General features: G+C 41.5%; 51 non-coding genes and 11 pseudogenes across 51 annotated transcripts in view; all 62 read left to right on the top strand.

Moving 5' to 3' along the window:
* The first annotated feature begins 5 nt into the window (after window positions 1–5).
* Window positions 6–124, top strand: LOC135060681 (5S ribosomal RNA). Its single transcript, XR_010247075.1, has one exon. It is a non-coding gene; the product is annotated as a 5S ribosomal RNA (ribosomal RNA).
* Window positions 125–231: 107 nt separating this feature from the next.
* LOC135063144 (5S ribosomal RNA) lies at window positions 232–350 on the top strand. The gene has a single exon (XR_010249482.1). It is a non-coding gene; the product is annotated as a 5S ribosomal RNA (ribosomal RNA).
* A 107-nt stretch (window positions 351–457) lies between these two features.
* Window positions 458–576, top strand: LOC134898638 (5S ribosomal RNA). Its single transcript, XR_010172330.1, has one exon. It is a non-coding gene; the product is annotated as a 5S ribosomal RNA (ribosomal RNA).
* Window positions 577–683: 107 nt separating this feature from the next.
* Window positions 684–802, top strand: LOC134898636 (5S ribosomal RNA). Its single transcript, XR_010172328.1, has one exon. It is a non-coding gene; the product is annotated as a 5S ribosomal RNA (ribosomal RNA).
* A 107-nt stretch (window positions 803–909) lies between these two features.
* Window positions 910–1,028, top strand: LOC135068205 (5S ribosomal RNA). The gene has a single exon (XR_010254410.1). It is a non-coding gene; the product is annotated as a 5S ribosomal RNA (ribosomal RNA).
* Window positions 1,029–1,135: 107 nt separating this feature from the next.
* Window positions 1,136–1,254, top strand: LOC134898635 (5S ribosomal RNA). The gene has a single exon (XR_010172327.1). It is a non-coding gene; the product is annotated as a 5S ribosomal RNA (ribosomal RNA).
* Window positions 1,255–1,361: 107 nt separating this feature from the next.
* On the top strand, window positions 1,362–1,480 carry LOC134898634 (5S ribosomal RNA). Its single transcript, XR_010172326.1, has one exon. It is a non-coding gene; the product is annotated as a 5S ribosomal RNA (ribosomal RNA).
* A 107-nt stretch (window positions 1,481–1,587) lies between these two features.
* Window positions 1,588–1,706, top strand: LOC134884558 (5S ribosomal RNA). The gene has a single exon (XR_010168702.1). It is a non-coding gene; the product is annotated as a 5S ribosomal RNA (ribosomal RNA).
* Window positions 1,707–1,813: 107 nt separating this feature from the next.
* Window positions 1,814–1,932, top strand: LOC135065586 (5S ribosomal RNA). The gene has a single exon (XR_010251864.1). It is a non-coding gene; the product is annotated as a 5S ribosomal RNA (ribosomal RNA).
* Window positions 1,933–2,039: 107 nt separating this feature from the next.
* Window positions 2,040–2,158, top strand: LOC134891885 (5S ribosomal RNA; annotated as a pseudogene).
* Window positions 2,159–2,265: 107 nt separating this feature from the next.
* LOC134902061 (5S ribosomal RNA) lies at window positions 2,266–2,384 on the top strand. Its single transcript, XR_010175537.1, has one exon. It is a non-coding gene; the product is annotated as a 5S ribosomal RNA (ribosomal RNA).
* A 107-nt stretch (window positions 2,385–2,491) lies between these two features.
* Window positions 2,492–2,610, top strand: LOC135060504 (5S ribosomal RNA). Its single transcript, XR_010246897.1, has one exon. It is a non-coding gene; the product is annotated as a 5S ribosomal RNA (ribosomal RNA).
* A 107-nt stretch (window positions 2,611–2,717) lies between these two features.
* On the top strand, window positions 2,718–2,836 carry LOC135060850 (5S ribosomal RNA). The gene has a single exon (XR_010247244.1). It is a non-coding gene; the product is annotated as a 5S ribosomal RNA (ribosomal RNA).
* A 107-nt stretch (window positions 2,837–2,943) lies between these two features.
* Window positions 2,944–3,062, top strand: LOC135070567 (5S ribosomal RNA). The gene has a single exon (XR_010256727.1). It is a non-coding gene; the product is annotated as a 5S ribosomal RNA (ribosomal RNA).
* A 107-nt stretch (window positions 3,063–3,169) lies between these two features.
* Window positions 3,170–3,288, top strand: LOC134902060 (5S ribosomal RNA). Its single transcript, XR_010175536.1, has one exon. It is a non-coding gene; the product is annotated as a 5S ribosomal RNA (ribosomal RNA).
* A 107-nt stretch (window positions 3,289–3,395) lies between these two features.
* Window positions 3,396–3,514, top strand: LOC134898633 (5S ribosomal RNA). The gene has a single exon (XR_010172325.1). It is a non-coding gene; the product is annotated as a 5S ribosomal RNA (ribosomal RNA).
* A 107-nt stretch (window positions 3,515–3,621) lies between these two features.
* LOC135068670 (5S ribosomal RNA) lies at window positions 3,622–3,740 on the top strand. The gene has a single exon (XR_010254865.1). It is a non-coding gene; the product is annotated as a 5S ribosomal RNA (ribosomal RNA).
* A 107-nt stretch (window positions 3,741–3,847) lies between these two features.
* Window positions 3,848–3,966, top strand: LOC135065594 (5S ribosomal RNA). Its single transcript, XR_010251872.1, has one exon. It is a non-coding gene; the product is annotated as a 5S ribosomal RNA (ribosomal RNA).
* A 107-nt stretch (window positions 3,967–4,073) lies between these two features.
* On the top strand, window positions 4,074–4,192 carry LOC134886039 (5S ribosomal RNA). Its single transcript, XR_010170136.1, has one exon. It is a non-coding gene; the product is annotated as a 5S ribosomal RNA (ribosomal RNA).
* A 107-nt stretch (window positions 4,193–4,299) lies between these two features.
* Window positions 4,300–4,420, top strand: LOC135070536 (5S ribosomal RNA). Its single transcript, XR_010256698.1, has one exon. It is a non-coding gene; the product is annotated as a 5S ribosomal RNA (ribosomal RNA).
* A 107-nt stretch (window positions 4,421–4,527) lies between these two features.
* Window positions 4,528–4,646, top strand: LOC134891129 (5S ribosomal RNA; annotated as a pseudogene).
* Window positions 4,647–4,753: 107 nt separating this feature from the next.
* Window positions 4,754–4,872, top strand: LOC134901178 (5S ribosomal RNA). The gene has a single exon (XR_010174670.1). It is a non-coding gene; the product is annotated as a 5S ribosomal RNA (ribosomal RNA).
* Window positions 4,873–4,979: 107 nt separating this feature from the next.
* On the top strand, window positions 4,980–5,098 carry LOC134885912 (5S ribosomal RNA). Its single transcript, XR_010170014.1, has one exon. It is a non-coding gene; the product is annotated as a 5S ribosomal RNA (ribosomal RNA).
* A 107-nt stretch (window positions 5,099–5,205) lies between these two features.
* On the top strand, window positions 5,206–5,324 carry LOC134886038 (5S ribosomal RNA). Its single transcript, XR_010170135.1, has one exon. It is a non-coding gene; the product is annotated as a 5S ribosomal RNA (ribosomal RNA).
* Window positions 5,325–5,431: 107 nt separating this feature from the next.
* LOC135067143 (5S ribosomal RNA) lies at window positions 5,432–5,552 on the top strand. The gene has a single exon (XR_010253367.1). It is a non-coding gene; the product is annotated as a 5S ribosomal RNA (ribosomal RNA).
* A 107-nt stretch (window positions 5,553–5,659) lies between these two features.
* LOC134884472 (5S ribosomal RNA) lies at window positions 5,660–5,778 on the top strand. The gene has a single exon (XR_010168618.1). It is a non-coding gene; the product is annotated as a 5S ribosomal RNA (ribosomal RNA).
* A 107-nt stretch (window positions 5,779–5,885) lies between these two features.
* LOC135067996 (5S ribosomal RNA) lies at window positions 5,886–6,004 on the top strand. The gene has a single exon (XR_010254206.1). It is a non-coding gene; the product is annotated as a 5S ribosomal RNA (ribosomal RNA).
* Window positions 6,005–6,111: 107 nt separating this feature from the next.
* Window positions 6,112–6,230, top strand: LOC135060262 (5S ribosomal RNA). Its single transcript, XR_010246653.1, has one exon. It is a non-coding gene; the product is annotated as a 5S ribosomal RNA (ribosomal RNA).
* Window positions 6,231–6,337: 107 nt separating this feature from the next.
* Window positions 6,338–6,456, top strand: LOC134891840 (5S ribosomal RNA; annotated as a pseudogene).
* A 107-nt stretch (window positions 6,457–6,563) lies between these two features.
* On the top strand, window positions 6,564–6,682 carry LOC134887956 (5S ribosomal RNA; annotated as a pseudogene).
* Window positions 6,683–6,788: 106 nt separating this feature from the next.
* Window positions 6,789–6,907, top strand: LOC135061851 (5S ribosomal RNA). Its single transcript, XR_010248219.1, has one exon. It is a non-coding gene; the product is annotated as a 5S ribosomal RNA (ribosomal RNA).
* Window positions 6,908–7,014: 107 nt separating this feature from the next.
* On the top strand, window positions 7,015–7,133 carry LOC134886179 (5S ribosomal RNA). Its single transcript, XR_010170270.1, has one exon. It is a non-coding gene; the product is annotated as a 5S ribosomal RNA (ribosomal RNA).
* Window positions 7,134–7,240: 107 nt separating this feature from the next.
* On the top strand, window positions 7,241–7,359 carry LOC135060047 (5S ribosomal RNA). Its single transcript, XR_010246439.1, has one exon. It is a non-coding gene; the product is annotated as a 5S ribosomal RNA (ribosomal RNA).
* Window positions 7,360–7,466: 107 nt separating this feature from the next.
* LOC134902059 (5S ribosomal RNA) lies at window positions 7,467–7,585 on the top strand. Its single transcript, XR_010175535.1, has one exon. It is a non-coding gene; the product is annotated as a 5S ribosomal RNA (ribosomal RNA).
* A 107-nt stretch (window positions 7,586–7,692) lies between these two features.
* LOC135067402 (5S ribosomal RNA) lies at window positions 7,693–7,811 on the top strand. Its single transcript, XR_010253619.1, has one exon. It is a non-coding gene; the product is annotated as a 5S ribosomal RNA (ribosomal RNA).
* Window positions 7,812–7,918: 107 nt separating this feature from the next.
* On the top strand, window positions 7,919–8,039 carry LOC134888563 (5S ribosomal RNA; annotated as a pseudogene).
* Window positions 8,040–8,146: 107 nt separating this feature from the next.
* On the top strand, window positions 8,147–8,265 carry LOC134884471 (5S ribosomal RNA). The gene has a single exon (XR_010168617.1). It is a non-coding gene; the product is annotated as a 5S ribosomal RNA (ribosomal RNA).
* A 107-nt stretch (window positions 8,266–8,372) lies between these two features.
* On the top strand, window positions 8,373–8,491 carry LOC135063506 (5S ribosomal RNA). Its single transcript, XR_010249834.1, has one exon. It is a non-coding gene; the product is annotated as a 5S ribosomal RNA (ribosomal RNA).
* A 107-nt stretch (window positions 8,492–8,598) lies between these two features.
* Window positions 8,599–8,717, top strand: LOC134887020 (5S ribosomal RNA; annotated as a pseudogene).
* Window positions 8,718–8,823: 106 nt separating this feature from the next.
* LOC134900949 (5S ribosomal RNA) lies at window positions 8,824–8,942 on the top strand. Its single transcript, XR_010174450.1, has one exon. It is a non-coding gene; the product is annotated as a 5S ribosomal RNA (ribosomal RNA).
* A 300-nt stretch (window positions 8,943–9,242) lies between these two features.
* Window positions 9,243–9,361, top strand: LOC134901140 (5S ribosomal RNA). The gene has a single exon (XR_010174633.1). It is a non-coding gene; the product is annotated as a 5S ribosomal RNA (ribosomal RNA).
* Window positions 9,362–9,468: 107 nt separating this feature from the next.
* Window positions 9,469–9,587, top strand: LOC135062542 (5S ribosomal RNA). The gene has a single exon (XR_010248888.1). It is a non-coding gene; the product is annotated as a 5S ribosomal RNA (ribosomal RNA).
* Window positions 9,588–9,693: 106 nt separating this feature from the next.
* LOC134891813 (5S ribosomal RNA) lies at window positions 9,694–9,812 on the top strand (annotated as a pseudogene).
* Window positions 9,813–9,919: 107 nt separating this feature from the next.
* On the top strand, window positions 9,920–10,038 carry LOC134889788 (5S ribosomal RNA; annotated as a pseudogene).
* Window positions 10,039–10,145: 107 nt separating this feature from the next.
* LOC135060046 (5S ribosomal RNA) lies at window positions 10,146–10,264 on the top strand. Its single transcript, XR_010246438.1, has one exon. It is a non-coding gene; the product is annotated as a 5S ribosomal RNA (ribosomal RNA).
* Window positions 10,265–10,371: 107 nt separating this feature from the next.
* LOC134898632 (5S ribosomal RNA) lies at window positions 10,372–10,490 on the top strand. Its single transcript, XR_010172324.1, has one exon. It is a non-coding gene; the product is annotated as a 5S ribosomal RNA (ribosomal RNA).
* Window positions 10,491–10,597: 107 nt separating this feature from the next.
* LOC134894054 (5S ribosomal RNA) lies at window positions 10,598–10,716 on the top strand (annotated as a pseudogene).
* A 107-nt stretch (window positions 10,717–10,823) lies between these two features.
* On the top strand, window positions 10,824–10,942 carry LOC135067280 (5S ribosomal RNA). The gene has a single exon (XR_010253500.1). It is a non-coding gene; the product is annotated as a 5S ribosomal RNA (ribosomal RNA).
* A 107-nt stretch (window positions 10,943–11,049) lies between these two features.
* LOC135067955 (5S ribosomal RNA) lies at window positions 11,050–11,168 on the top strand. The gene has a single exon (XR_010254162.1). It is a non-coding gene; the product is annotated as a 5S ribosomal RNA (ribosomal RNA).
* Window positions 11,169–11,275: 107 nt separating this feature from the next.
* Window positions 11,276–11,394, top strand: LOC135062201 (5S ribosomal RNA). The gene has a single exon (XR_010248555.1). It is a non-coding gene; the product is annotated as a 5S ribosomal RNA (ribosomal RNA).
* A 107-nt stretch (window positions 11,395–11,501) lies between these two features.
* LOC134898631 (5S ribosomal RNA) lies at window positions 11,502–11,620 on the top strand. The gene has a single exon (XR_010172323.1). It is a non-coding gene; the product is annotated as a 5S ribosomal RNA (ribosomal RNA).
* A 106-nt stretch (window positions 11,621–11,726) lies between these two features.
* On the top strand, window positions 11,727–11,845 carry LOC134898629 (5S ribosomal RNA). Its single transcript, XR_010172322.1, has one exon. It is a non-coding gene; the product is annotated as a 5S ribosomal RNA (ribosomal RNA).
* A 107-nt stretch (window positions 11,846–11,952) lies between these two features.
* On the top strand, window positions 11,953–12,071 carry LOC134898628 (5S ribosomal RNA). Its single transcript, XR_010172321.1, has one exon. It is a non-coding gene; the product is annotated as a 5S ribosomal RNA (ribosomal RNA).
* A 107-nt stretch (window positions 12,072–12,178) lies between these two features.
* On the top strand, window positions 12,179–12,297 carry LOC134901169 (5S ribosomal RNA). Its single transcript, XR_010174662.1, has one exon. It is a non-coding gene; the product is annotated as a 5S ribosomal RNA (ribosomal RNA).
* Window positions 12,298–12,597: 300 nt separating this feature from the next.
* LOC134901138 (5S ribosomal RNA) lies at window positions 12,598–12,716 on the top strand. Its single transcript, XR_010174631.1, has one exon. It is a non-coding gene; the product is annotated as a 5S ribosomal RNA (ribosomal RNA).
* Window positions 12,717–12,823: 107 nt separating this feature from the next.
* LOC135061675 (5S ribosomal RNA) lies at window positions 12,824–12,942 on the top strand. The gene has a single exon (XR_010248049.1). It is a non-coding gene; the product is annotated as a 5S ribosomal RNA (ribosomal RNA).
* A 107-nt stretch (window positions 12,943–13,049) lies between these two features.
* LOC135059367 (5S ribosomal RNA) lies at window positions 13,050–13,168 on the top strand. The gene has a single exon (XR_010245772.1). It is a non-coding gene; the product is annotated as a 5S ribosomal RNA (ribosomal RNA).
* Window positions 13,169–13,275: 107 nt separating this feature from the next.
* Window positions 13,276–13,394, top strand: LOC135061354 (5S ribosomal RNA). Its single transcript, XR_010247737.1, has one exon. It is a non-coding gene; the product is annotated as a 5S ribosomal RNA (ribosomal RNA).
* Window positions 13,395–13,501: 107 nt separating this feature from the next.
* On the top strand, window positions 13,502–13,620 carry LOC134887656 (5S ribosomal RNA; annotated as a pseudogene).
* A 107-nt stretch (window positions 13,621–13,727) lies between these two features.
* On the top strand, window positions 13,728–13,846 carry LOC134891423 (5S ribosomal RNA; annotated as a pseudogene).
* Window positions 13,847–13,953: 107 nt separating this feature from the next.
* Window positions 13,954–14,072, top strand: LOC134901711 (5S ribosomal RNA). Its single transcript, XR_010175194.1, has one exon. It is a non-coding gene; the product is annotated as a 5S ribosomal RNA (ribosomal RNA).
* Window positions 14,073–14,179: 107 nt separating this feature from the next.
* LOC135066978 (5S ribosomal RNA) overlaps window positions 14,180–14,242 on the top strand; it is a 119-nt gene continuing 56 nt past the window's right edge. The window contains exon 1 of the ribosomal RNA XR_010253209.1: window positions 14,180–14,242. This exon is cut by the window's right edge and continues 56 nt beyond it. This is a non-coding gene — a ribosomal RNA (5S ribosomal RNA).

Below are 14,242 nucleotides of genomic sequence, written 5' to 3'. Positions count from 1 at the left end.
AGCTCATCTGCAGCCACACCACACTGGATACGCCCAATCTCATCTGATCTTGGAAGCTAAGCAGTGTTGGGCCTGGTTAGTACTTGGATGGGAGACCACCTGGGAATACAAGGTGCTGTAGATGTTTTTATACTGCCAACACCGTTCTGTTGATGCGTTCCATTTTCAAATGTGTTCATTTATGAACCAGTCGTTAGAAGTAGAAAAGTTCTAACAGAAACCACAAAGTTCATCTACAGCCACACCACACTGGATATGCCCAATCTCATCTGATCTTGGAAGCTAAACAGTGTTGGGCCTGGTTAGTACTTGGATGGGAGACCACCTGGGAATACAAGGTGCTGTAGATAATTTTATACTGCCAACACCGTTCTGTTGATGCATTCCATTTTCAAACGTATTCATTTATGAACCAGTAGTTAGAAGTAGAAAAGTTCTAACAGAAACCACAAAGTTCATCTACAGCCACACCACACTGGATACGCCCAATCTCATCTGATCTTGGAAGCTAAGCAGTGTTGGGCCTGGTTAGTACTTGGATGGGAGACCACCTGGGAATACAAGGTGCTGTAGATATTTTTATACTGCCAACACCGTTCTGTTGATGCATTCCATTTTCAAACGTATTCATTTATGAACCAGTAGTTAGAAGTAGAAAAGTTCTAACAGAAACCACAAAGCTCATCTACAGCCACACCACACTGGATACGCCCAATCTCATCTGATCTTGGAAGCTAAGCAGTGTTGGGCCTGGTTAGTACTTGGATGGGAGACCACCTGGGAATACAAGGTGCTGTAGATATTTTTATACTGCCAACACCGTTCTGTTGATGCATTCCATTTTCAAACGTATTCATTTATGAACCAGTAGTTAGAAGTAGAAAAGTTCTAACAGAAACCACAAAGCTCATCTACAGCCACACCACACTGGATACGCCCAATCTCATCTGATCTTGGAAGCTAAGCAGTGTTGGGCCTGGTTAGTACTTGGATGGGAGAACACCTGGGAATACAAGGTGCTGTAGATATTTTTATACTGCCAACACCGTTCTGTTGATGCATTCCATTTTCAAACGTATTCATTTATGAACCAGTAGTTAGAAGTAGAAAAGTTCTAACAGAAACCACAAAGCTCATCTACAGCCACACCACACTGGATACGCCCAATCTCATCTGATCTTGGAAGCTAAGCAGTGTTGGGCCTGGTTAGTACTTGGATGGGAGACCACCTGGGAATACAAGGTGCTGTAGATATTTTTATACTGCCAACACCGTTCTGTTGATGCATTCCATTTTCAAACATATTCATTTATGAACCAGTAGTTAGAAGTAGAAAAGTTCTAACAGAAACCAGAAAGTTCATCTACAGCCACACCACACTGGATACGCCCAATCTCATCTGATCTTGGAAGCTAAGCAGTGTTGGGCCTGGTTAGTACTTGGATGGGAGACCACCTGGGAATACAAGGTGCTGTAGATATTTTTATACTGCCAACACAGTTCTGTTGATGCATTCCATTTTCAAACGTATTCATTTATGAACCAGTAGTTAGAAGTAGAAAAGTTCTAACAGAATCCACAAAGCTCATCTACAGCCACACCACACTGGATACGCCCAATCTCATCTGATCTTGGAAGCTAAGCAGTGTTGGGCCTGGTTAGTACTTAGATGGGAGACAACCTGGGAATACAAGGTGCTGTAGATATTTTTATACTACCAACACCGTTCTGTTGATGCATTCCATTTTCAAACGTATTCATTTATCAAACAGTAGTTAGAAGTAGAAAAGTTCTAACAGAAACCATAAAGCTCATCTACAGCCACACTACACTGGATACGCCCAATCTCATCTGATCTTGGAAGCGAAGCAGTGTTGGGCCTGGTTAGTACTTGGATGGGAGACCACCTGGGAATACAAGGTGCTGTAGATATTTTTATACTACCAACATCGTTCTGTAGATGCATTCCATTTTCAAACGTATTCATTTATGAACCAGTAGTTAGAAGTAGAAAAGTACTAACAGAAACCATAAAGCTCTTCTACAGCCACACCACACTGGATATGCCCAATCTCATCTCATCTTGGAAGCTAAGCAGTGTTGGGCCTGATTAGTACTTGGATGGGAGACCACCTGGGAATACAAGGTGCTGTAGATAATTTTATACTGCCAACACCGTTCTGTTGATGCATTCCATTTTAAAACGTATTTATTTATGAACCAGTAGTTAGAAGTAGAAAAGTTATAACAGAAACCACAAAGTTCATCTACAGCCACACCACACTGGATACGCCCAATCTCATCTGATCTTGGAAGCTAAACAGTGTTGGGCCTGGTTAGTACTTGGATGGGAGACCACCTGGGAATACAAGGTGCTGTAGATAATTTTATACTGCCAACACCGTTCTGTTGATGCATTCCATTTTCAAACGTATTCATTTATGAACAAGTAGTTAGAAGTAGAAAAGTTCTAACAGAAACCAGAAAATTCATCTACAGCCACACCACACTGGATACGCCTAATCTCATCTGATCTTGGAAGCTAAGCAGTGTTGGGCCTGGTTAGTACTTGGATGGGAGACCACCTGGGAATACAAGGTGCTGTAGATATTTTTATACTACCAACACCGTTCTGTTGATGCATTCCATTTTCAAACGTATTCATTTATGAACCAGTAGTTAGAAGTAGAAAAGTTCTAACAGAAAACATAAAGCTCATCTACAGCCAAGCCACACTGGATACGCCCAATCTCATCTGATCTTGGAAGCTAAGCAGAGTTGGGCCTGGTTAGTACTTGGATGGGAGACCACCTGGGAATACTAGGTGCTGTAGATATTTTTATACTACCAACACCGTTCTGTTGATGCATTCCATTTTCAAACGTATTCATTTATGAACCAGTAGTTAGAAGTAGAAAAGTTCTAACAGAAACCACAAAGCTCATCTGCAGCCACACCACACTGGATACGCCCAATCTCATCTGATCTTGGAAGCTAAGCAGTGTTGGGCCTGGTTAGTACTTGGATGGGAGACCACCTGGGAATACAAGATGCTGTAGATGTTTTTATACTGCCAACACCGTTCTGTTGATGCGTTCCATTTTCAAATGTGTTCATTTATGAACCAGTCGTTAGAAGTAGAAAAGTTCTAACAGAAACCACAAAGTTCATCTACAGCCACACCACACTGGATACGCCCAATCTCATCTGATCTTGGAAGCTAAACAGTGTTGGGCCTGGTTAGTACTTGGATGGGAGACCACCTGGGAATACAAGGTGCTGTAGATAATTTTATACTGCCAACACCGTTCTGTTGATGCATTCCATTTTCAAACGTATTCATTTATGAACCAGTAGTTAGAAGTAGAAAAGTTCTAACAGAAACCACAAAGTTCATCTACAGCCACACCACACTGGATACGCCCAATCTCATCTGATCTTGGAAGCTAAGCAGTGTTGGGCCTGGTTAGTACTTGGATGGGAGACCACCTGGGAATACAAGGTGCTGTAGATAGTTTTATACTGCCAACACCGTTCTGTTGATGCATTCCATTTTCAAACGTATTCATTTATGAACCAGTAGTTAGAAGTAGAAAAGTTCTAACAGAAACCACAAAGCTCATCTACAGCCACACCATACTGGATACGCCCAATCTCATCTGATCTTGGAAGCTAAGCAGTGTTGGCCCTGGTTAGTACTTGGATGGGAGACCACCTGGGAATACAAGGTGCTGTAGATATTTTTATACTGCCAACACCGTTCTGTTGATGCATTCAATTTTCAAATGTATTCATTTATGAACCAGTAGTTAGAAGTAGAAAAGTTCAAACAGAAACCATAAAGCTCATCTACAGCCACACCACACTGGATACGCCAAATCTCATCTGATCTTGGAAGCTAAGCAGTGTTGGGCCTGGTTAGTACTTGGATGGGAGACCGCCTGGGAATACAAGGTGCTGTAGATAATTTTATACTGCCAACACCGTTCTGTTGATGCATTCCATTTTAAAACGTATTCATTTATGAACCAGTAGTTAGAAGTAGAAAAGTTCTAACAGAAACCAAAAAGTTCATCTACAGCCACACCATACTGGATACGTCCAATCTCATCTGATCTCGGAAGCTAAGCAGTGTTGGGCCTGGTTAGTACTTGGATGGGAGACCACCTGGGAATACAAGGTGCTGTAGATATGTTTATACTGCCAACACCGTTCTGTTGATGCATTCCATTTTCAAACGTAATCATTTATGAACCAGTAGTTAGAAGTAGAAAAGTTCTAACAGAAACCACAAAGCTCATCTACAGCCACACCACACTGGATACGCCCAATCTCATCTGATCTTGGAAGCTAAGCAGTGTTGGGCCTGGTTAGTACTTGGATGGGAGACCACCTGGGAATATAAAAGGTGCTGTAGATATTTTTATACTGCCAACACCGTTCTGTTGATGCATTCCATTTTCAAACGTATTCATTTATGAACCAGTAGTTAGAAGTAGAAAAGTTCTAACAGAAATCATAAAGCTCATCTACAGCCAAGCCACACTGGATACGCCCAATCTCATCTGATCTTGGAAGCTAAGCAGAGTTAGGCCTGGTTAGTACTTGGATGGGAGACCACCTAGGAATACAAGGTGCTGTAGATATTTTTATACTACCAACACCGTTCTGTTGATGCATTCCATTTTCAAACGTATTCATTTATGAACCAGTAGTTAGAAGTAGAAAAGTTCTAACAGAAACCACAAAGCTCATCTACAGCCACACCACACTGGATACGCCCAATCTCATCTGATCTTGGAAGCTAAGCAGTGTTGGGCCTGGTTAGTACTTGGATGGGAGACCACCTGGGAATACAAGGTGCTGTAGATGTTTTTATACTGCCAACACTGTTCTGTTGATGCATTCCATTTTCAAATGTATTCATTTATGAACCAGTAGTTAGAAGTAGAAAAGTTCTAACAGAAACGACAAAGTTCATCTACAGCCACACTAAACTGGATACGCCCAATCTCATCTGATCTTGGAAGCTAAACAGTGTTGGGCCTGGTTAGTACTTGGATGGGAGACCACCTGGGAATACAAGGTGCTGTAGATAATTTTATACTGCCAACACCGTTCTGTTGATGCATTCCATTTTAAAACGTATTCATTTATGAACCAGTAGTTAGAAGTAGAAAAGTTCTAACAGAAACCAAAAAGTTCATCTACAGCCACACCATACTGGATACGTCCAATCTCATCTGATCTCGGAAGCTAAGCAGTGTTGGGCCTGGTTAGTACTTGGATGGGAGACCACCTGGGAATACAAGGTGCTGTAGATATTTTTATACTGCCAACACCGTTCTGTTGATGCATTCCATTTTCAAACGTATTCATTTATGAACCAGTAGTTAGAAGTAGAAAAGTTCTAACAGAAACCACAAAGCTCATCTACAGCCACACCACACTGGATACACCCAATCTCATCTGATCTTGGAAGCTAAGCAGTGTTGGGCCTGGTTAGTACTTGGATGGGAGACCACCTGGGAATATAAAAGGTGCTGTAGATATTTTTATACTGCCAACACCGTTCTGTTGATGCATTCCATTTTCAAATGTATTCATTTATGAACCAGTAGTTAGAAGTAGAAAAGTTCTAACAGAAACCATAAAGCTCATCTACAGCCACACCACACTGGATATGCCCAATCTCATCTGATCTTGGAAGCTAAGCAGTGTTGGGCCTGGTTAGTACTTGGATGGGAGACCACCTGGTAATACAAGGTGCTGTAGATAATTTTATACTGCCAACACCGTTCTGTTGATGCATTCCATTTTAAAACGTATTCATTTATGAACCAGTAGTTAGAAGTAGAAAAGTTCTAACAGAAACCACAAAGTTCATCTACAGCCACTCCACACTGGATACGCCCAATCTCATCTGATCTTGGAAGCTAAGCAGTGTTGGGTCTGGTTAGTACTTGGATGGGAGACCACCTGGGAATACAAGGTGCTGTAGATAATTTTATACTGCCAACACCGTTCTGTTGATGCATTCCATTTTCAAACGTATTCTTTTATGAACCAGTAGTTAGAAGTAGAAAAGTTCTAACAGAAACCACAAAGTTCATCTACAGCCACACCACACTGGATACGCCCAATCTCATCTGATCTTGGAAGCTAAGCAGTGTTGGGCCTGGTTTGTACTTGGATGGGAGACCACCTGGGAATACAAGGTGCTGTAGATATTTTTATACTGCCAACACCGTTCTGTTGATGCATTCTATTTTCAAACGTATTCATTTATGAACCAGTAGTTAGAAGTAGAAAAGTTCTAACAGAAACCACAAAGCTCATCTACAGCCACAACACAGTGGATACGCCCAATCTCATCTGATCTTGGAAGCTAAGCAGTGTTGGTCCTGGTTAGTACTTGGATGGGAGACCACCTGGGAATACAAGGTGCTGTAGATATTTTTATACTGCCAACACCGTTCTGTTGATGCATTCTATTTTCAAACGTATTCATTTATGAACCAGTAGTTAGAAGTAGAAAAGTTCTAACAGAAACCACAAAGCTCATCTACAGCCACAACACAGTGGATACGCCCAATCTCATCTGATCTTGGAAGCTAAGCAGTGTTGGGCCTGGTTAGTACTTGGATGGGAGACCACCTGGGAATACAAGGTGCTGTAGATATTTTATACTGCCAACACCGTTCTGTTGATGCATTCAATTTTCAAATGTATTCATTTATGAACCAGTAGTTAGAAGTAGAAAAGTTCAAACAGAAACCATAAAGCTCATCTACAGCCACACCATACTGGATACGCCCAATCTCATCTGATCTTGGAAGCTAAGCAGTGTTGGGCCTGGTTAGTACTTGGATGGGAGACCGCATGGGAATACAAGGTGCTGTAGATATTTTTATACTGCCAACACCGTTCTGTTGATGCATTCCATTTTCAAACGAATTCATTTATGAACCAGTAGTTAGAAGTAGAAAAGTTCTAACAGAAACCACAAAGCTCATCTACAGCCACACCACACTGGATACGCCCAATCTCATCTGATCTTGGAAGCTAAGCAGTGTTGGGCCTGGTTAGTACTTGGATGGGAGACTACCTGGGAATACAACGTGCTGTAGATATTTTTATACTGCCAACACCGTTCTGTTGATGCATTCCATTTTAAAATGTATTCATTTATGAACCAGTAGTTAGAAGTAGAAAAGTTCTAACAGAAACCAGAAAGTTCATCTACAGCAACACCACACTGGATACGCCCAATCTCATCTGATCTTGGAAGCTAAGCAGTGTTGGGCCTGGTTAGTACTTGGATGGGAGACCACCTGGGAATACAAGGTGCTGTAGATATTTTTATACTGCCAACACCGTTCTGTTGATGCATTCAATTTTCAAATGTATTCATTTATGAACCAGTAGTTAGAAGTAGAAAAGTTCAAACAGAAACCACAAAGCTCATCTACAGCCACACCACACTGGATACGCCCAATCTCATCTGATCTTGGAAGCTAAACAGTGTTGGGCCTGGTTAGTACTTGGATGGGAGACCACCTGGGAATACAAGGTGCTGTAGATAATTTTATACTGCCAACACCGTTCTGTTGATGCATTCCATTTTAAAACGTATTCATTTATGAACCAGTAGTTAGAAGTAGAAAAGTTCTAACAGAAACTAAAAAGTTCATCTACAGCCACACCATACTGGATACGTCCAATCTCATCTGATCTTGGAAGCTAAGCAGTGTTGGGCCTGGTTAGTACTTGGATGGGAGACCACCTGGGAATACAAGGTGCTGTAGATATTTTTATACTGCCAACACCGTTCTGTTGATGCATTCCATTTTCAAACGTATTCATTTATGAACCAGTAGTTAGAAGTAGAAAAGTTCTAACAGAAACCACAAAGCTCATCTACAGCCACACCACACTGGATACGCCCAATCTCATCTGATCTTGGAAGCTAAGCAGTGTTGGGCCTGGTTAGTACTTGGATGGTAGACCACCTGGGAATATAAAAGGTGCTGTAGATATTTTTATACTGCCAACACCGTTCTGTTGATACATTCCATTTTCAAATGTATTCAATTATGAACCAGTAGTTAGAAGTAGAAAAGTTCTAACAGAAACCATAAAGCTCATCTACAGCCACACCACACTGGATATGCCCAATCTCATCTGATCTTGGAAGCTAAGCAGTGTTGGGCCTGGTTAGTACTTGGATGGGAGACCACCTGGTAATACAAGGTGCTGTAGATAATTTTATACTGCCAACACCGTTCTGTTGATGCATTCCATTTTAAAACGTATTCATTTATGAACCAGTAGTTAGAAGTAGAAAAGTTCTAACAGAAACCACAAAGTTCATCTACAGCCACACCACACTGGATACGCCCAATCTCATCTGATCTTGGAAGCTAAGCAGTGTTGGGCCTGGTTAGTACTTGGATGGGAGACCACCTGGAAATACAAGGTGCTGTAGATAATTTTATACTGCCAACACCGTTCTGTTGATGCATTCCATCTTCAAACGTATTCTTTTATGAACCAGTAGTTAGAAGTAGAAAAGTTCTAACAGAAACCACAAAGCTCATCTACAGCCACAACACAGTGGATACGCCCAATCTCATCTGATCTTGGAAGCTAAGCAGTGTTGGGCCTGGTTAGTACTAGGATGGGAGACCACCTGGGAATACAAGGTGCTGTAGATATTTTATACTGCCAACACCGTTCTGTTGATGCATTAAATTTTCAAATGTATTCATTTATGAACCAGTAGTTAGAAGTAGAAAAGTTCAAACAGAAACCGTAAAGCTCATCTACAGCCACACCACACTGGATACGCCCAATCTCATCTGATCTTGGAAGCTAAGCAGTGTTGGGCCTGGTTAGTACTTGGATGGGAGACCGCCTGGGAATACAAGGTGCTGTAGATAATTTTATACTGCCAACACCGTTCTGTTGATGCATTCCATTTTCAAACGAATTCATTTATGAACCAGTAGTTAGAACAGGCATTCCCAACCACGGTCCTCAAGGCACACTAACAGTGCAGGTTTTTGTGATATCCAGGCTTCAGCACAGGTGACTTAATTAGTAGCTAAATTATTTTGATTTAACCATCTGTGCTGCAGCTTTGATATCACTAAAACCTGCACTGTTGGTGTGCCTTGAGTACCGTGGTTGGGAATGTCTGAGTTAGAAGTAGAAAAGTTCTAACAGAAACCACAAAGCTCATCTACAGCCACACCACACTGGATACGCCCAATCTCATCTGATCTTGGAAGCTAAGCAGTGTTGGGCCTGTTTAGTACTTGGATGGGAGACCACCTGGGAATACAAGGTGCTGTAGATATTTTTATACTGCCAACACCGTTCTGTTGATGCATTATATTTTCAAATGTATTCATTTATGAACCAGTAGTTAGAAGTAGAAAAGTTCAAACAGAAACTGTAAAGCTCATCTACAGCCACACCACACTGGATACGCCCAATCTCATCTGATCTTGGAAGCTAAGCAGTGTTGGGCCTGGTTAGTACTTGGATGGGAGACTGCCTGGGAATACAAGGTGCTGTAGATAATTTTATACTGCCAACACCGTTCTGTTGATGCATTCCATTTTAAAACATTTTCATTTATGAACCAGTAGTTAGAAGTAGAAAAGTTCTAACAGAAACCAAATGTTCATCTACAGCCACACCATACTGGATACGTCCAATCTCATCTGATCTTGGAAGCTGAGTAGTGTTGGGCCTGGTTAGTACTTGGATGGGAGACCACCTGGGAATACAAGGTGCTGTAGATATTTTTATACTGCCAACACCGTTCTGTTGATGCATTCCATTTTCAAACGAATTCATTTATGAACCAGTAGTTAGAAGTAGAAAAGTTCTAACAGAAACCACAAAGCTCATCTACAGCCACACCACACTGTATACGCCCAATCTCATCTGATCTTGGAAGCTAAGCAGTGTTGGGCCTGGTTAGTACTTGGATGGGAGACCACCTGGGGATACAACGTGCTGTAGATATTTTTATACTGCCAACACCGTTCTGTTGATGCATTCCATTTTAAAACGTATTCATTTATGAACCAGTAGTTAGAAGTAGAAAAGTTCTAACAGAAACCAGAAAGTTCATCTACAGCAACACCACACTGGATACGCCCAATCTCATCTGATCTTGGAAGCTAAGCAGTGTTGGGCCTGGTTAGTACTTGGATGGGAGACCACCTGGGAATACAAGGTGCTGTAGATATTTTTATACTGCCAACACCGTTCTGTTGATGCATTCCATTTTAAAACGTATTCATTTATGAACCAGTAGTTAGAAGTAGAAAAGTTCAAACAGAAACCACAAAGCTCATCTACAGCCACACCACACTGGATACGCCCAATCTCATCTGATCTTGGAAGCTAAGCAGTGTTGGGCCTGGTTAGTACTTGGATGGGAGACCACCTGGGAATACAAGGTGCTGTAGATATTTTTATACTGCCAACACCGTTCTGTTGATGCATTCCATTTTAAAACGTATTCATTTATGAACCAGTAGTTAGAAGTAGAAAAGTTCTAACAGAAACCAGAAAGTTCATCTAGAGCAACACCACACTGGATACGCCCAATCTCATCTGATCTTGGAAACTAAGCAGTGTTGGGCCTGGTTAGCACTTGGATGGGAGACCACCTGGGAATACAAGGTGCTGTAGATAATTTTATACTGCCAACACCGTTCTGTTGATGCATTCCATTTTCAAACGAATTCATTTATGAACCAGTAGTTAGAAGTAGAAAAGTTCTAACAAAAACCACAAAGCTCATCTACAGCCACACCACACTGGATACGCCCAATCTCATCTGATCTTGGAAGTTAAGCAGTGTTGGGCCTGCTTAGTACTTGGATGGGAGACCACCTGGGAATACAAGGTGCAGTAGATATTTTTATACTGCCAACACCGTTCTGTTGATGCATTCCATTTTAAAACGTATTCATTTATGAACCAGTAGTTAGAAGTAGAAAAGTTCTAACAGAAACCAGAAAGTTCATCTACAGCAACACCACACTGGATACGCCCAATCTCATCTGATTTTGGAAGCTAAGCAGTGTTGGGCCTGGTTAGTACTTGGATGGGAGACCACCTGGGAATACAAGGTGCTGTAGATAATTTTATACTGCCAACACCGTTCTGTTGATGCATTCCATTTTAAAACGTATTCATTTATGAACCAGTAGTTAGAAGTAGAAAAGTTCTAACAGAAACCACAAAGTTCATCTACAGCCACACCACACTGGATACGCCCAATCTCATCTGATCTTGGAAGCTAAGCAGTGTTGGGTCTGGTTAGTACTTGGATGGGAGACCACCTGGGAATACAAGGTGCTGTAGATAATTTTATACTGCCAACACCGTTCTGTAGATGCATTCCATTTTCAAACGTATTCTTTTATGAACCAGTAGTTAGAAGTAGAAAAGTTCTAACAGAAACCACAAAGTTCATCTACAGCCACACCACACTGGATACGCCCAATCTCATCTGATCTTGGAAGCTAAGCAGTGTTGGGCCTGGTTAGTACTTGGATGGGAGACCACCTGGGAATACAAGGTGCTGTAGATATTTTATACTGCCAACACCGTTCTGTTGATGCATTCCATTTTCAAACGTACTCATTTATGAACCAGTAGTTAGAAGTAGAAAAGTTCTAACAGAAACCACAAAGCTCATCTACAGCCACACCACACTGGATACGCCCAATCTCATCTGATCTTGGAAGCTAAGCAGTGTTGGGCCTGGTTAGTACTTGGATGGGAGACCACCTGGGAATACAAGGTGCTGTAGATATTGTTATACTGCCAACACCGTTCTGTTGATGCATTCAATTTTCAAATGTATTCATTTATGAACCAGTAGTTAGAAGTAGAAAAGTTCAAACAGAAACCATAAAACTCATCTACAGCCACACCACACTGGATACGCCCAATCTCATCTGATCTTGGAAGCTAAGCAGTGTTGGGCCTGGTTAGTACTTGGATGGGAGACCACCTGGGAATACAAGGTGCTGTAGATATTTTTATACTGCCAACACCGTTCTGTTGATGCATTCCATTTTCAAACGAATTCATTTATGAACCAGTAGTTAGAAGTAGAAAAGTTCTAACAAAAACCACAAAGCTCATCTACAGCCACACCACACTGGATACACTCAATCTCATCTGATCTTGGAAGCTAAGCAGTGTTGGGCCTGGTTAGTACTTGGATGGGAGACCGCCTGGGAATACAAGGTGCTGTAGATAATTTTATACTGCCAACACCGTTCTGTTGATGCATTCCATTTTCAAACGAATTCATTTATGAACCAGTAGTTAGAACAGGCATTCCCAACCACGGTCCTCAAGGCACACTAACAGTGCAGGTTTTTGTGATATCCAGGCTTCAGCACAGGTGACTTAATTAGTAGCTAAATTATTTTGATTTAACCATCTGTGCTGCAGCCTTGATATCACTAAAACCTGCACTGTTGGTGTGCCTTGAGTACCGTGGTTGGGAATGCCTGAGTTAGAAGTAGAAAAGTTCTAACAGAAACCACAAAGCTCATCTACAGCCACACCACACTGGATACGCCCAATCTCATCTGATCTTGGAAGCTAAGCAGTGTTGGGCCTGTTTAGTACTTGGATGGGAGACCACCTGGGAATACAAGGTGCTGTAGATATTTTTATACTGCCAACACCGTTCTGTTGATGCATTCCATTTTAAAACGTATTCATTTATGAACCAGTTGTTAGAAGTAGAAAAGTTCTAACAGAAACCAGAAAGTTCATCTACAGCAACACCACACTGGATACGCCCAATCTCATCTGATCTTGGAAGCTAAGCAGTGTTGGGCCTGGTTAGTACTTTGATGGGAGACCACCTGGGAATACAAGGTGCTGTAGATATTTTTATACTGCCAACACCGTTCTGTTGATGCATTCCATTTTCAAACGTATTCATTTATGAACCAGTAGTTAGAAGTAGAAAAGTTCTAACAGAAACCACAAAGCTCATCTACAGCCACACCATACTGGATACGCCCAATCTCATCTGATCTTGGAAGCTAAGCAGTGTTGGGCCTGGTTAGTACTTGGATGGGAGACCACCTGGGAATACAAGGTGCTGTAGATATTTTTATACTGCCAACACCGTTCTGTTGATGCATTCCATTTTCAAACGTATTCATTTATGAACCAGTAGTTAGAAGTAGAAAAGTTCTAACAGAAACTACAAAGCTCATCTACAGCCACACCATACTGGATACGCCCAATCTCATCTGATCTTGGAAGCTAAGCAGTGTTGGGCCTGGTTAGTACTTGGATGGGAGACCACCTGGGAATACAAGGTGCTGTAGATGTTTTTATACTGCCAACACCGTTCTGTTGATGCATTCAATTTTCAAATGTATTCATTTATGAACCAGTAGTTAGAAGTAGAAAAGTTCAAACAGAAACCATAAAGCTCATCTACAGCCACACCACACTGGATACGCCCAATCTCATCTGATCTTGTAAACTAAGCAGTGTTGGGCCTGGTTAGTACTTGGATGGGAGACCGCCTGGGAATACAAGGTGCTGTAGATAATTTTATACTGCCAACACCGTTCTGTTGATGCATTCCATTTTAAAACGTATTCATTTATGAACCAGTAGTTAGAAGTAGAAAAGTATAAACAGAAACCAGAAAGTTCATCTACAGCAACACCACACTGGATACGCCCAATCTCATCTGATCTTGGAAACTAAGCAGTGTTGGGCCTGGTTAGCACTTGGATGGGAGACCACCTGGGAATACAAGGTGCTGTAGATAATTTTATACTGCCAACACCGTTCTGTTGATGCATTCCATTTTCAAACGAATTCATTTATGAACCAGTAGTTAGAAGTAGAAAAGTTCTAACAAAAACCACAAAGCTCATCTACAGCCACACCACACTGGATACGCCCAATCTCATCTGATCTTGGAAGTTAAGCAGTGTTGGGCCTGCTTAGTACTTGGATGGGAGACCACCTGGGAATACAAGGTGCTGTAGATATTTTTATACTGCCAACACCGTTCTGTTGATGCATTCCATTTTAAAACGTATTCATTTATGAACCAGTAGTTAGAAGTAGAAAAGTTCTAACAGAAACCAGAAAGTTCATCTACAGCAACACCACACTGGATACGCCCAATCTCATCTGATCTTGGAAGCTAAGCAGTGTT

This window comes from Pseudophryne corroboree, chromosome 3 (assembly GCF_028390025.1).
Source record: "Pseudophryne corroboree isolate aPseCor3 chromosome 3, aPseCor3.hap2, whole genome shotgun sequence".
Lineage (NCBI taxonomy): Eukaryota > Metazoa > Chordata > Amphibia > Anura > Myobatrachidae > Pseudophryne > Pseudophryne corroboree.
Note: the sequence above shows the minus strand (reverse complement) of the source record. Positions and strands in the feature narration are given on the sequence as shown.